The 16895-nt window shown below is 36.2% G+C and overlaps 1 protein-coding gene across 1 annotated transcript in view; it reads right to left on the reverse strand.

Moving 5' to 3' along the window:
* Window positions 1-16895, reverse strand: part of LOC122802148 (inverted formin-2-like) — a 634538-nt gene that overhangs the window by 311049 nt on the left and 306594 nt on the right. The gene's annotated exons all lie outside the window — the stretch shown is intronic.

Here is a 16895-nt window from a genome sequence, read left to right on the forward strand (position 1 = left end):
GAAATAGAAAAAAATATTTACTATGCTTAAAAGAGATTTTATACAGCAGCATAGATCAGAATCACAAGCTAAGTTCAAGTGTCAGAGTTTAAACAGATATTTAACCAGAAGCGAAAATCAAAGATTAGAAATCAATTCCATAAATCAGCCCCAAAAGTCTCAAACTCTTCTGTGGATGCAGATAAAGTACAGTTTTGCACACTTACCATAAATGTAGATGTTCAAGTGTATTCACTGTTGCAGTCATTACATTTGGATAATCTGCTGGCAGGTGGTCCTCAGTCAGCCTGATTAACAAAGTCTTGGTTCCTGCATCAGTTGCTGTCCCTTCTTCCATGATGTCAGGTTGTCAGGGGTATAAAACATGCAGCCGATGCCATTTTATCAGTTTTTCTTGCCCCAGATGTCAGAAGCCCCCATAATGGGAAGCAGTTATATACAAGGTTACACCTTCAACAAAAAGCAAATACACCAGAAAGCTTTAAGTATAGTAAACAAGAATAGAGGTATAGACAACAGAAGACAGGAGGCTGGAGGGGAGGGTAACCAGGACTGCAACAGTAAATACACTCCAACATCTACATTTATGTTAAGTGCACACAACTGTACTATGTTCTTCGTGTTTCACTGTTGCAGTCATTACATTTGTGTAGATTCCCAAAGCTATGGTTGGGAGGAGGAGTTTATATAGCATTAGGGCCAGCTATAAGGCCCTGTAAGACAGCAGTGGCAAAGCCAGCTCTGGATTTAGAGAAAATTGGTAAATGGTCATGCTTGGTGAAAGTATGTACACAGAGCTCCAGGTAGCAGCTTCTAGGATGTCCCTGGTAGAAACACCTCTGAGAAAGGCTGCAGAAGTAGATGCAGCCCTGGTGGAGTGAGATCTAATCCCCTGGGGGATAGGTTTTCCATGGTGCTTATAGCAGAAATGAATGCAATGGCTTATCCATTTAGAAATGGTCTTGAAATGGCATTTGCTGCAGGAGCAGAGGGGAAGGCTATCAGCAGTTCAGATTTTCTTCGAGGTTTAGTCCTGTCCAAGTAGGATCCAAGTCGTCTGCGCAAATCCAAGGAATGCAGACTCCATTCCCTTTGTTCTGTGGATTGGGAATGAAGGTTGGCAGATGAATGGACTGATTAAGTGCTACACTGGAAACCACCTTGGGCATGAAGGATGGATTGGTCCTCAGAGATACCCTGTCTGCATGAAAGATGATGAAAGGCTCCACTGCCATAAGGGCCTGTAATTCAGATATCCATCTAGCTGAAGTGATTGCTAAAAGGAAGGCTGTTTTCCAAGAAAGAAATTTTAAGTCTGCAGTAGCAGCTGGCTCGAAACGAGGTAGAGTGAGTTACTCCAAAACAAACTTAAGGTTCCAGGCAGGGGTTGGAGCTCTCCTGGGTGGTCTCAAGTTTTTTGCCCCTCTGAGATGTTGTTTGAGCAGAGGGATGAGGGAAGAGGGGAGGTTCTGTGTTATGAGCTGAAATAGCTGAGGCGTGGATTTTAAGGGAGGAAAAAGACAGGCCCTTGTGAACCATCTCAGTTAAGTACTGCAAAATCTGATATACATTGGGCGCTGCTGTGCTCATCCCTAAAGACCGGTTTCCAGGCACAGAATCTATTCCATTTGTCAGCATAAGATTTTCTAGTACTAGGTCTCCTTGCCTCTAAGATGACGACATCCATCACAGGTTTGCTGAGGGATAAGGGTGAATTTAAGTGAATAGCCAGGCTGCAAGGTTCAATGTTGGAAGCTGAGGGTACAGAATTTGGTTCTCCTGCTGAGACAGCAGGGAAGGGGGTCTGCGGCAGGTGCCATGGAGAGAACTGAGAGACACTGCGCAGGAGGGGGTACCCAGTGTTGGCGCTGCCAGTCGGGAGCAATCAAAATCATCCTTGGTTTGTTCCTTTTGACTTTTAGTATAACTTTGGAGAGCAGAGGTGGGGGGGGTGTAGACTGATAGGTTTCTCCAGCTGAAGAACAGAGCATCCACTTTCCAGGCTTGTTTGTGGAGAGTCCTTGGGCAAAACTTGTCCAACTGGTAGTTTTGGGGGGAGGCAAATAGATGTCTGGGCTCCCCCATTCGCTTGTCAACATGTTGAAAATGCGTGGTTCCAGTTTCCACTCGCGTGGGTCCATGAGGTTTCTGCTCATTCCGTCTTGCCAGTGCATTCAATTTTCCTGGCAGGAACTGAGCTTGTAGATGCACTTGGTAGCTCAAGGCTGTGTTACAAATGCCATGGCTAGTCTGCAGAGGGGATAGGAATGTGTACCCCCCTGCTTGTTTATGTACCACAACCGTGGTGTTACCCGTCTTTACCATTAGTTGTCCTGGAAGAATTTACTCTTGAAGGCTGTCAAAGCATTCTGTACAGCTTAGGTGCATTTGATTTGGGCTCCAGTTGCCCTGAATGCACTTCCCTGCCAGATGAGCCCCCCATGCATAGTTTGATGCATCTGTAGTTAGGGTTTGGGTGGCAGGGGATAGTGTGAATGGCAGTCCCTTGTTTTGGTGGCAGGCCTCTGCCCACCATAGGAACTCCAGGCGTAGGCAAGGTAGGATAGGAATCATTGTTTCCAGGCTGTGGCAATGTTGACTCCACAGGCTTTTTAGATACCACTGTAGTTTCCTCATATGCAGTCTTGCATATGGAATTAGAAGAATGCAGGAGGCCATGAACCCCAAGGCTTGCAGTATTTGTCTTGCAGATAGCAGGGTTTTTGTGGCCACTTGTTTGAAGTAAGTTACCAAATTAATTTGCTTTTCTGGCATGAGGAAAGCCATCTGGGCAGTTGTATTCAAGCTTGCACCCAGGAATGTAATCTGTTGACAGGGTACCAGTTGTGATTTCTTTTTGTTTATGGTGTACCCCAGACAAGTTAGAACCCTTTTTACAAATGCCAGATTTAAAAGTATGCCCTGGTTTTCTGCCTGAATTAGACAATCATCCAGAAATGGATATATTTGAATATTTCTTTGCCTGCAAAATGCAATAACTGGAGCCAGGCACTTTGTGAATACCCTAGGTGCAGTAGACAAGCCAAAGGGCAGTGCAGAGAACTGACAATGCAAGTAGTCTGCTTTGAAGTGTAGGTATCTTCTGCAAGATTCCCTGATTGAGATGTGCAGGTATGCTTCTTTTAAATCTAGAGTTGCCAGCCAGGCAACTTTGCCTAGCATAGGGAGTAATTCGTGAAGAGTCAGCATCTTGAATTTTGGAATCTCCAGAAAGGTGTTTAGAGTAGACAGGTCCAGGACTGGACATCATGATTTGTCTTTTCTGGGTACCAGAAAAAGCCTGGAGTAGAAACCTTGTCCCTTTTCCTCTTCTGGTACCAGTTGAATAGCCCCCATGCTTAAGAGGGAAAGTACTTGTGCCTCTGTTCACTGATTTTGGGGCAGGCCTGGCCACCCGTTTGGCGTTCGCAACATGTGGAAATGTAATCTGTATCCCTGGGACACAGATTTAAAACCCATTTGTCCTGGGTTATGAGTTCCCGGTTCTTTCCATGAAGAGCAATCTTTCCCCCCAAAGGGGCAGTCAAAAGATAAGTGCTTGGGAATTTTAAAAGGAAGTCATTGAGACCGTTTACCATAGGGGGTGTCTTATTTCCAGATTTGGAAGTGGAGGCCCCGCCACTGCTTAGTTCTGAGAGTCCCCTGGGACTGAAATCTGGGGTTTCCTGCTGTGTCTGGGTTTGGCTTGAGAGGACCTGGAAAGGACTGGAAAGGACCAAATCTTAGTAGGCCAGCACCTACTAAATCTTGGAGGTTGCACTTGTAAAAAAACAGTTTGCATAGAACTTCTTCAGCCTTATTGCCAAACAGGCAGTCCTGATTTAAAGGAGCATCCAACAATTTAGCTTTAATATGATTAGGCAAAGATTGCTCCTTAAGCCAAGCATGCCTTCTAAGCACAGACCCAGTAACAGACCCAGTAACAGCAGCCCTGCAAGAGGCCTCTAAAGAATCAAAATCACATTGCAAAGTACGTTTTCCAACTTAAGCAGAATGTATTAAATGTATTAAATCCCGTAAATCTATTTTCCACACAGTCAGGAATCAACATCATTTTCTTTTTAAGCAGTCCAATAATATGCTGTTGATATTTTAACATATGAAACTGGCAGTTTTAAAGTTATGTTTGCAAAGGTTGCAGAAGTATAAACCTTTTTACCCCATCCACCCAGTGCCCTGGAGCCTCTATCAGAAGGGGTAGGATTTTTAGCAGTAGAAGCCTTAATGCCCTTGGGCCCCTGAGAAATAGTTTCTGGATCTGCAACAGGATTTTTGAAAAGAAACTTGAGACTCAGGAACCCTGTAGTATCTATCAGGTTTACTGGGAGCCAGAGGCAGGGAATCAGGGGCCAAACTGGATTCTGAGAACACATCAACAATGTCTAGTACAGGGGGTATAGCCAAAGGCCTATGCTGAGGTAGAAGGAAATCCCTAAGGCTCTTCTTTGAATCAGAACATTCCTGGATTTCCCAGTGGAAATGTTCCCTTAAAGTACGTAAAGTTTCCCCAAAAGAAAAATCCTCAGGAGTGGAAGCAGAGGGAATAGAATCCTCTGCATCAGAATCCTCATGGGTAGGTATGGACAAATCCAGGTCATCAGAAGAGTCAGAAGAAACAGAATCCTGATCAGAAAATTCATAATCAAGCTCAGCCCTGGGCCTCAGAGGGGAGGGGGGGGTTGGCTACCCCTGATTAGATCTTCAGCCATTTTTATCATTTGTTTTTTAGGCATAGGGGCCTGAGCATGTGGCCTGGGCATCATTTTTTTAGACATGGATCGAGATTTAGGCCTTAGTAATGAAGGCGGTGTTGATTTAATATGCAAGTCTGTAAGCCTGAATACACCCTCAGAAGCCGGTACCTGCACAGCGGCTCCAGAACCATCCAAGGTAGAGGCATCCGCGGGTTCCATAGATGAAGTATCTCGTGGCATACTGGACTCCAAATGGGTCTCAGTAGAGGCCTGCAAATCAGAAGTAGCGGGTATCAGGGGCTGCAAAAACGACAAGAGATCCAGCGAACTGGCGACTGGCTTAGGAGAAACATCACCGGTAGTTTTGGAACTCTGCGGCCTGTCTCTTGTCTTTATGAGTTTTTTCGGAATCCCGGTAGTCAGAAGGCTAACAGATGGCATTTCTGGATAATTAAACAGAGAACTGAAATATTTAGAGGCAAAAATATACAGACAACGGACAGTGTGCTGATTAAAGCAGAAAACCGACAGCAAGGTACGTCATGGTCAGGGCCTAGGGCAAGGAATTCAGTACGAATGAAAATCTTTGAGGTATTTGCTTTCCACAAGTAATGCAATTATTAACTTTTACTGACATTGGTAAGAAGCAAGAAAGTTTCCCCAATGGGGTACTTAGCTTTAAGTTTAAGACTTCGGTTCTGAAACTCGAAAATGAAAATTTCAGGATTCTGCCGCCCGGCACTTGCCATCTGCTTCTGCTTCCAGCGCCGCACGGCAAGAAAGACTTATAAAATAGCATTGGCTACATGTTTTATACCCCCGACTACCTGACATCATGGAAGAAGGGACAGCAACCGATGCAGGACCCAAGACTTTGTTAAATCAGTCCGACTGAGGGCAACCTGTCAGCAGATTACCCAAATGTAATGACTGCAACAGTGAAACACGAAGAACATCTGCTATATGTTGAAGACTGTCCAAGTCAACTGATTAGAGATGAGTAACATTTCCAGAAACAATGACTATTATGCTGCATTGAGTTATAGCAAGGGGATTTTGTACTCTGGACAACACACCCATTGGTCACCCCCTCCAAATGTCTAAGCAGTTGAGGCCACTTAAAAGCTTGTAAACTAATTTTTTATTTATTTATTTTTTTTTAAGAAGCTCCGGCTAATTTTAAAGGGTGGAACAATTCAATAGCTTACAAATTGTTACTGGGCGACTGAAATCACTTAACACCTTAAACTGTCACAGTTCTTTTAAGATTTTCAAACATCTTAAAAATAAAACGGAACAGCTTCACATGGGTTACAAACTACTTATAAGCAATTGCTTAAATAGCCATTTGTAAGCTGCCAAACCTTTTGAACACTCTGTATTCCCTTCAAGTTGGTGCCAGGAAAGATGCCCCATATTTTCTATAGCACATCAGAGCTAAACAGAGGTATTATAGAAAACAGCTGTAAACCAGGTGCAAGCATAATTCCAACAGTGTCGTAATGTACCACCATGTCACAACACTGTGCCAAACTAATAGATCGTTGCCATGGACACACAGAACTCAAACAGAACAGCACAATAAGGCATCTTCAGTATCCCCTTTAAATAAGCTCCAAACAAAGCCACATAACTGCATCTCAAGAAACAGTGACAAGGTTTCAGATTTTTGGCTGAAATTTTCAAAACGGCCAACAGCACAACATCAAGTGAGTTCTGCAGATCCAAAATATCAGTGCAGTCAAAAGCAAATGCAACAATATACCAAAAATGTTTCAACCAGTGAGCACAGACACTGTACTACAGTAACGGGCAGACAAGCAAGTCTTAAAATGACCATTCAAATCAGCAAAGTCCAGTAACTCAAGACAGTATTACTTGTATGGAGAAGGCAATGAACAACATTTAAAGTAATGCCAAGAGGCAGTTACCTGCCACCATCTTGGCCTCTTGACCAAATAATTTAAGGAGAAGCACAGTGCTTCTGTCAAGCGGGGCCTGAAGTTAATACACGTGCACTTTGCTGCGATGTTTAACACAGCTTCAAGAAATTGTTTAAATGACACTGTATAGTGTTTTTGTTCCAGTTTTCAATTGCTTTTGTCAATGTACTCCCAAATACAGCCAATTCAAAGTGCAATGGTTTTAATCACTCTGGGTGCTGCCTTCAGAGTTCCTCTGACATTTTCCATGGAATACAACATTGTAGTGTAACTGAATTATGAAAGAATGGAACAATGTCATAGCAGCTTCTCCTGATTTTCCACAAAAGGTGTTGCAATTTATTTTATATGCACTAACTGGGAAAGTCCACTGGGCACTTATTTTTTTTTCAGCGGAGGCCCAAGGAGAAAAGCTCCACAACTATACTGTAAGAATGAATACAGTAGATAATATACAAGAACAGTTATAAAAATAAAATGTATAAGACATAATATATAAAAATAAGTTAACATTAACAGAGCAAGAAAACATAAGTAGATACATACAACACTTGGTTTGCCCATGTCATTTATGTTTAAGTAGATAAATACAGAAAATACTGTATAGATGTCTGGTCTGGTTATGTAATACATGTAGGATATAGCCCTATATACTACAATAGCTGTTAAGTATTATTTACAGTGTATAGTGGAACTGAAGATTGATGTGGGCTAGAACTGTAGATTGAAGCTAGCCTGGACTAGTACAGGAACAGAGCCAACTGCAAGTATAGCGAGTTCTTCTTGTCTCTTTAAACTGTGCTAGTGGTTAAGATAGAAGTTGTGTGTGTAGGTAAGGAGTTCCATAGCTTGGATACATAGTTAAAGAGTGCTGTATTGAGGGGTTTAGTTACCTCAAGAAGGATTTTGTTTGAGTGCAGTATCCCTTTATTTGAGTATGGTTGTAGTAAGGTTTGTAATGAAGGGGTTTTCTCGGGGTGATGCAGTACAATCAACTCAGGATAGCTCGAAATCCTGCAAGAGTTGGGGAAATTCTAGCCAGTTAAGCTGTTTTTTTTTTTTTTTTTTTTTTAAACAGGTTTATTGTTTTAACATACAAGAGAAATATCATAACAATTTTATACAAGTAATTAAAAATAGATATGATTATAACATTCAACAAAACAACTAAAGTATTTACAAAGACATCCACTACAATCAGATCAATTAAACTAAAATACCATGCTATTAAAATTAGGATTTTTTTTAACAAATTTTGTAAATTATCCCATACAATATAATAAGATGTTTTTCTAGTTGTTCTTGACCTAATTGTGTTTATTTCCATATGGCACACTATATTCATAACATTTTTAAATTCATTGAACTAAGGAGGTGTATCTGAAATCCAATTTCTGGTTATTATTTTCCTAGCCACTGCTAGAATAGACCATAACAAGGGAAGCTTAACCTTTTTAACACTTTGAGGTACAGGTGTGTTAATAATATAAGAGATTTAGAAATAATGAAATTATCTGTAAAAGAGCCTGCAAAATTCATTAACTGACTTCCAGTATTCTTTCAATTTTATACAGTCATAAAACATATGAGCCCAGTCAGCATTAATTTCTACATTACATCTCTTACATAGATTATCTTTATTATTTATTTTATTCATCATCAAAGGTGTATAAAAAGATCTATGTAAAAATTTCCATGTATAAAGTCTCCAGACAATGGAAGACTTAGTTCTATAGGCAGATTCCAATATATATTGTTTATCTTGTTGATTTGGTGGGTCCCCATTAATAGAAGTGAAATAATTCCAGTATGTATCTACACTGTAAAAAGTTTGTCTGATAATTTTATGTATGTATGAATGAAAGTTTACCTTTATCAGAAACTTTATGTTGTAAATTTAATATCAAGTAATCAATCAGTGTTGGAATAGATTCTTTAACTGTTATAGACATTAGATCTATTCTATCAATGAGATGTTGTCTAAAGGTCTGAACCTCTAACCAGCAAGTTTCTCTTAGATCAAATTCTTGTTTTAAGAAATCTAGATTTTTAACTTTATCAGATATCAACTGATACCAGTACTTTAGATCATTATCTATAGCTAAATGAGGTCCTTCAGAAATAGATGACAAAAGCATACCCTGAGTATACATTATAGGGAATATAATAAAATTCCATTCCCTGTACTTAGGGTGCATGAATATAAAGTTACGATAGCTAATAATAATATTTAATGGGTAACAAACCATATGTTTAGGTGTAATAGGTGAAGTACAAAATTCCTTTAGTAACCATAACATGGAGTTATTTACAATCATATTTTTATGTGTTAAGGAGATTTTCATGAAGTGCATACTAATTAGCTCCCAATAATCTTTCCATTTTGCGACATATGACTGATCTATTAATAAAGTAGTAACTTTTGCAATTGAAGAGATAGTATATAAATTAAAGTCTGGAAAAGAAATACCCCCTTGAGACCAGCTATTAGTATGTTTCTTTAATGCAATCCTAGGTCTATTAGGTGCCCATAGGAAATTTAACATTAGTGTATTCAGTTTCTTGATAATTATTTTTGTAGGTGGAAGTATTATTGATTGTATTAAGTATAAAATCTTGGGGAATATTATCATTTTAATAATTGTAAGTCTCTCCTCCATAGTAAAAAACATTATTCCAGGTATTAAAAAGATTTTGTATATTAAGAAAACAGGTATTATAATTATTATATATAATAGATTTAATATCTTTAGATAGTATTATACCTAAGTTATCTGACCTGAATTGGGTACATATTTAGTAAAATCACTAATGAGAATATTTTTTCGTGTATATATAGGTAGTTTTTTCTTCATTGAATATTAAACCAGAAATACTTTTAAAATTCATCATTTTATCAAATAGAGACTGCATAGAAGAATTAGATCCTGCTGATGTAATTAGAACATCATCTGCAAAAAGTTGAATTTTGGATGTTGTATTTTCATCTATTTCAAAACCCTCTATGTCAGTACTGTTTCTGATCAAATTAGCCCAAGGCTCCATTACTAAAGTGAATAATAGTGGAGAAAGTGGACATCCTTGTTTTGTACCTTTAAGAATGGGTATTTTTTGTGAAACATATGTTCTTACCTTAATATAAGCCAACGTTCCTTTGTATAAATGCTCAATTAGATTTACAAATGCGTCTGAGAAGTTTGTGCACTTCAGTAAGGTAAACAGATAGTCCCAACTTACTGAATCAAATGCTGAACTTATATCAAGACTAATAAGTGTTAAATCTTTCTTTTTCCTATTTGCAAAATCAATTAATGTTAAAGTTCTTCTTATATTATCAAAAGTATTTCTATTTACAATGAAGCCTGTCTGATCTATATCTATAATGCCGGGAATGATTGTCTTCAATCTATCAGCAAAAATACTCAAACATTTTATAATCAACATTAAGTAATGAGATGGGCTGATATGAAGTACATCTAGTTGGATCTTTATTAGGTTTTAAAATTGGCGAAATAAATGTATATTGCCAAGATGGGGGGGGTTATTAACTCAGTTTGGGCCAAAATAAAAACCTTATGTATTAATGAATATGTACTTTTAGAAAGGATTTTATATATCTCTGGTATATACCATCATTACCCGGTGCTTTGTTTGATTTAAGCTTATTTATTTGTGTAATAACCTCTGTATATGAAATACTTTTGTCCAATAGTTTAATCTGTTGTTTATTAAGCTTTTGATTCATGTTTGTGGTTATAAACTCCTTTATTTTATCTTTAGGTTCCATGTTAATGTTATTATTGTTAATATTGTGAAAGTGATTTCTAAATTAATCTAGTATTTCTGGTAGACTAGAAACATTCTTCTTTTTCCTTAGAGAAAAGATTTCTTTGATATGGTTTTGTTTATTCAACCTTTTTGTTTTATTTTTAAGTCTATGTAAGTATTTGGGGCTTATTGAGTAAGACAAAAACTTGTATTTCTCTAGAGTTATTTTAACTGAGTTAAAATTTCTTTGTATTTCTCATTTAGTTTGTTTATTTCTTCAATGACTTTCTTATCCATAATATTTTCTTTATTATGTTTATAAGAGTCTAATTTACTTTGAATATCTAACAATTCCTTATCCCAAGATTTCCTTTTATTATTATACCATCTTATACTTTGTCCATATAGATATGATTTTAAGGCATCCCAAACAGACAATGGAGACTTCAGGAGTATTATTTATGTCTAGAAAATGTTGTACTTCTGAAAGTATATATTCTTTATAGTCTTTTAGTTGAGTTAAGTATGTTGGCATCCTTTTGATCTGAACATTGAGTATTTTTTATCATGAATTCAAAAACAATTGAATTATGATCAGATATAGGACATGAAATGATTTTGGAATTAATTAAATCTGTTACCATCTGGTTAGAAATAAAGACCCTATCTATTTTTGAATAAGTCTTGTATCTGTTAGAAAAAAAGGTGTATGGTAATGATTTTGAATATGATTATCAATATCATTCAAATGATAAGAATTAGCAAAATCATTTAAATGTTTTGCATTGGATGTAATTCTTCTTTTTCCTATAGTGGTAGTATCACTTTCATGTAGTATACAATTAAAGTCACCAGCTAAAATAATATCTCCTATAGAGAATGATATGATCTTATCAAGATGATGTTTCACTGTATTAATACCAATTCCAGGTATCCAATATATCTTAATTAATTTGTATTGTAACCATACAAAACATTCCTTTGTCATCCTGATAAGACTTAATGGTTTTAGGAATGGGCATACTTTTATTCCATAAAATAGCCACTCCTCTTTTTTTCTGAGTGTGCTCTGAACTAACCAATACTGTATATTTGTTTGTGGCTAGTTTATCAATATCTTTTTTCAAGAGATGGGTTTCTTGCAGGAAGACTAAGTTGGCCTTATGTAAATTAATGTATCTTATTAGGCTTGCCCTTTTACACGGATTATTCAATCCATTAATGTTTAAAGAAATTCCTTTTAAAGATGTCATTTGGCATTTTTAAAACTTAAGAATCTTATGATCAAAATAACAAATAACAACATAAGTAATGTTACATCTCCTCCTTTAGGTGTACCTTTAAATATAGCTGTATTTATTGAATCTCTTATGGGATTTTGTATAGGATTCAATTTTGTTTGTAGTGACAATGTGTACAAAATATATTGTGGATGTCAAAACTATATACATATAACAATGAACAAGTGAAAATAATGTAAGGATTAAACCTTGCATCCAGCCTGGAGTTAAAAACTCCAACTTAGAGTAGTATTTACCACTCAAGTTAACCCCCTACCCTATGCAGCAGTACCTCAGCTACCACCTTATCAATTTAATACTGGTTATATTTAACTTAAATTAACAGCTTTCAATTCAATTATCTAGCAAGACAAGACTACACATTTGATAAAACAGCATCATATAAACTAAAATAAACTTTTTTAAAAAACTATTCATACTACTATATACATCTATGTAATATAATACACTTGTATTCAAATAGCATTCAAATAAACTTGATATTAGGAACCAAGAGGAGAGAGAAATAAAAGGCGTGAAAGAGAGAGAGTGAAAAAGAGAAAAAAAAAAAAAAGGAAGGCATATTTACATATTAATTTATTCAAAGTATGTAAAAATAAGTTATAACATTCATTTAAAATCAAAAACTTTGGCTAATATGGTTCAGACATTACATATATTAAGATGCATCTATTTTCTGTCATGTAAATGCAGTCAACAGCTTCCAGAAAAAAAAACTTGAATTGCTTGTATAGGAGCATTTTACTCATACTCATTATTGTCAATAGAATAAATTATATTTATAGAAGTTGTTATAAATCATACTGCATAGTTATGCAAATTCTCAGAAACACTTGCATTATTGTAAAAAAAACATCTGTATTTTGTATGTCTATACTACTACTTTAAAATATATCACAAGACAATTTCTTCCAGAATAGAGTTATAAAGTTATTTATGCTTGTCAATCAGATGAATTAAATGAGTTATAGTAATGTATATGTTTGGAACATAAGTTTTGAACACAGATTAGTATGCTGCAGTCAAGTAGATTTTCAAAAACACTTGAATAAATGTTTCATTTTCTATGCCTTCTAAAATAAGACATTTACTTACTACAAGAAACTGCATCATTTAAAATCATAACTGACATATTTTATGAATTATAACATAGATATTTAAGTAATTATATAAAATAACTCACATTTAAATGTCAAAGAGTTCATTTTCCTTCACATAGTTGCATTTGCATCAGTTCTACTTCCTGGTAGAGTGTTCTTCCTGAATCTGTGATGTGTCAGTGTGATATCTGGGTCAAAGGTCAGATTGACTGCCTTCAGCTTCTCTGAGAATTCTGAGAGTTGAAGCTTTTGAAACAGCATGAGGACACTGTTCATGAAGTAGCCCACATCCCAGATTGCCTCCCTTAACATTTTGGCGGGAAACTTGTTAAAAACTAGTGACAAATATTCATTTAGCAGTGTAAATGCATCTAAACATGACAAAACCTTCGCGATGTATTTTACAGGTTATTACAGCCTCTATGTAAGTGAAATTAAGCCCAAAGTTATTAATAGGTAATAAAACTCAATATTATTGTCCCAACTCAATTTTTATGCAAATCTTATTATTTACTGTGTCTATATGATCAAAAGCATTTCTATATATTAATATGAGAAAAAAAAATAAAGAATAAAGAAAAGAAAAAGAGAGTAGAAAATAAAAGAGTGCAAGGCAGAAATAAAAAAAATGTGAGAAAGCTATAAGAAGTATATACAATGGAATATTACTTACTGTTTATATTAATAGAGTTAAAAATAAAACATATTATTTAGTTCTAATTATTATTAGTTAAAGCATGACATTATTTACAAACAAGCATAAGCAGTATAATCAAGAAAGTATAATTAGGAATTGCATTTGAAGAACATATAAACTTTTTACAAGGAATAAATATGTTATTCTATTTATCATATTTTCATTACTCTTCTCTCCCTGCCCTCCCCCACCCTTTACCCACTACATAATCTAAATAGAATGTCATTGTTTAAACAAAGAAAAGGAGAAAAAAAGAAAAAAAAATGTATCAAATTACTGACCTTACTTCTCTTTTTCAGAAAGAGAAACAAATTGAATAATAGCTTGTTATTAGTTCCTCAGATATTTTGACTGGTTATGAAGCAAAACATTTCTTTTCACACAGAGAATAACTTTGATTGAATCTTTTTCAGAACATTTGTGGCTTTCTGGAAATGCAGGAACTATATTTAAAAAGATTAATAATGAAGTAAAATGATGAGAAAAAAAAAGAAAAAAAAAACATAGAACAAATCATTTGTTCTTTAGTCTCCTTCTCAGAAGTCTTCCACGAAGTTTCAGTTGCCAGTCTCTTTAATGAAGGACTAGCCCATTCCATTTCCTCTATTTTATCCAAAATCTTATTTTTTTTGATAAACAGTAAAGCAGAGTCTAAGTCATCAAAATTTTAGAATGGGAAGATTTTTCAAAAATTTTTTTCCCCAAAATGGAGAAACAGTTGCTATTCTAAAGAGTTTACCAGCCCTTTTAAAAAAAAAAATTTTAAATTTTTAAAAAAAAGGGTTTAAAAATTTAAAGGGGAAAAGCTAAACCAAAATTAAAGACCCCTTTTCCCTTTAAAAAAAAAGGGCATTCCCCTTTCTGAAATAAAGGTAATCTATAACTGATTATTACAGTTATAATTGTAAACCCTCCACATTTTCTTCCAAAATTGCAATTTTGGAGGAGGGATTTATTAGGGAAGAGCAACATTTTGAGCCAGAATTGGGACAATTGAGATGTTTGGATATTCCTAATCTACAAAGTGATTTGCACGTACCTCTCAACCTCTTAATGCAGGAAATCTGAACAAGGCCAAATATATTGGGGAACATACAAACACTACTAAAAATTGCTCTTGTATAAACTTAGACAGTCTTGCATTAGCATGCATTTTTCTGAAGGTTATGACATCTGAAACTCAATGTCTGTCATTTAATGGCTTCATTCCTAAATGATTTGCTAGAAAACCACAAATTTTATGAGGAACAAACCAAAATAAGCAGCAAATATCTATTCATTCTGCAAAAGATATGGACAACTGAGAGGTATAGTTCAACCGGGGCTGTCTGAGTTTGCTATCTCCCCTCACAAAATCATGGTCAAATGGAGCCCCCCCCTGCAGCCATTCCAATGTCCCATTCCTTGGTTATTTTGCCCCATTTACCATAAACACTAATGTGCATATTGCTTTAGTTCTGCAATGATTTAGGATTTCATTTGAAAGTTTTACTTTGCATTTTACAGCACAAACCCTAATACATATCTGTTAAAGCAATGCAGTCTCACAATGGAAATAGACTAACATTAAAACTTCTCTGCCCTTGAAACTCATGCATTGAAACAGCACTGAAACCCACTTTGAGAAAATACAGTTTACCAATGGCAAATATTAACTCTGGGCTGTCTTCAAAATCATAGGCCCCTCGAACATAACATACACATGCTGTTTGATACACCTTCCTGACTATTACATTATATTCCTTGTACAATACAGTACAGTTGTTAAAGGGCATTTTAAAATTTATTGTTTTGAAAATTTTTCCAGTAAACAATGAAACAAAAAGCATCCACCAATGACAGAACTGCCCAATTCAGAACATTTCCATCATAAAAAGTCTACTCAAGTCCACTAGTATCAGTACAAAATATACACAATCTCTGTAGTAAAATCCACATTGAAGAAATTTGAAACTAATAAAGAGGTTGCTGCTAGCAAACACTTTATATGTCATTGTTTAATCTACAAATAAACTGCCTGTTACCCTTGAAGAATAAATTGCCTTTGTTGCATGCAATAAAAAAATGAAAAGCTAGTAATACCGCAATAGAGAATGGATAGCAAACTGTTAACAGGTTCATAGTTACTAGGCATCTTTGCCAAAAGGACTGCAGCATCCACCCCCTTTACAACACAATACAGCATCAGCAATGCATTTACCTACTGTGGGAGTAGAACCCACAGCCTTCAGCATCTAAAGCAAGTAGACTATCTGTTGTGCTATTAACAATGCAAGCAGACTAAACATAAGCAGCACTAAACTTTTGCTCCCCTGCAGCTCTCAGCTCCTTGTAAAATCTACTCGACACTCAGCTGTATCTCTGAACTTTGCAGCACAAGAAATCTGGAAAAAGCCGAAATTTATTTGGGGGGGGGGGGGCCAAAAACCAGGGACACATTTTAAACATTGCTTGTATAATGTTTGAAAGTTGCTAGAATAAAATGCTGCGTTACCACCAAACATTTCACTGCCACATCTTGAACCCAGGGGACCCCGTGCAAAACAGTCAAAGCAACATACCATTATGCCAAATCAACTGTTTTGTGAAAGAGGAAGACTGAAACTTTACCATTTAGTGAATTCAGTTCTCACCATAGCACAGCTGTCAACCTCTTGGCACAAAAGACCTGAAAAAAGCCAATAATGGGTGACTACAACCACCAAACATTCAGTGAATTCAGTTCTCACCATAGCTCTCAACCTCTTGGCAAATAACACCCGGACAAAGCCAGTAATGAGAGAATATAGCCCCCAAACATATTCAGTGAAATCAGTTCTTACCATAGCTCTCAACATTAGCAAAAAACCTGGATAAAGCCAATAAATACCTGAACAAAGCCAATACTGGGTGAATACAGCCCCCAAACATATTCAGTGAATTCAGTTCTTACAATAACTCCTCAACCCTAGCACAAAACCTGGATGAAGCCAATAATGGGGAATACAGTCCCAAACACAGGAATACATTTCAAATATCCATCTTGTACACTTAGAAAATTGCTAGAATAAAAGCTTTTGTCTTTTGTTACCATGCACTTTCTGAAGAATATGAAGTCTGATATTGAAATATTCCATTTTTTAACATTTGTTAACCAGGAAAGTCTCACTTTGAAAAAAAGCTAATTTTTAGCAGAGGCCCAGGGAGAAACACTCCAGACAGACAAGAATAAAACCAGAGAACATGTAGCTGTCAGGCAACAAGGACACAAATGCAGAAACCACAGATTTTATGAGGAACAGAAAAAGTATGAGTGAAAATCCTGCAACATTTTTACAAATGGTGGTGGGTAGGGAATTCAGGCTCTTGCCACTTGGGCCCAAGGTACAGGG

Source organism: Protopterus annectens, chromosome 5.part0 (assembly GCF_019279795.1).
Source record: "Protopterus annectens isolate FY-2018-M chromosome 5.part0, PAN1.0, whole genome shotgun sequence".
Taxonomy (NCBI): Eukaryota; Metazoa; Chordata; order Ceratodontiformes; family Protopteridae; genus Protopterus; species Protopterus annectens.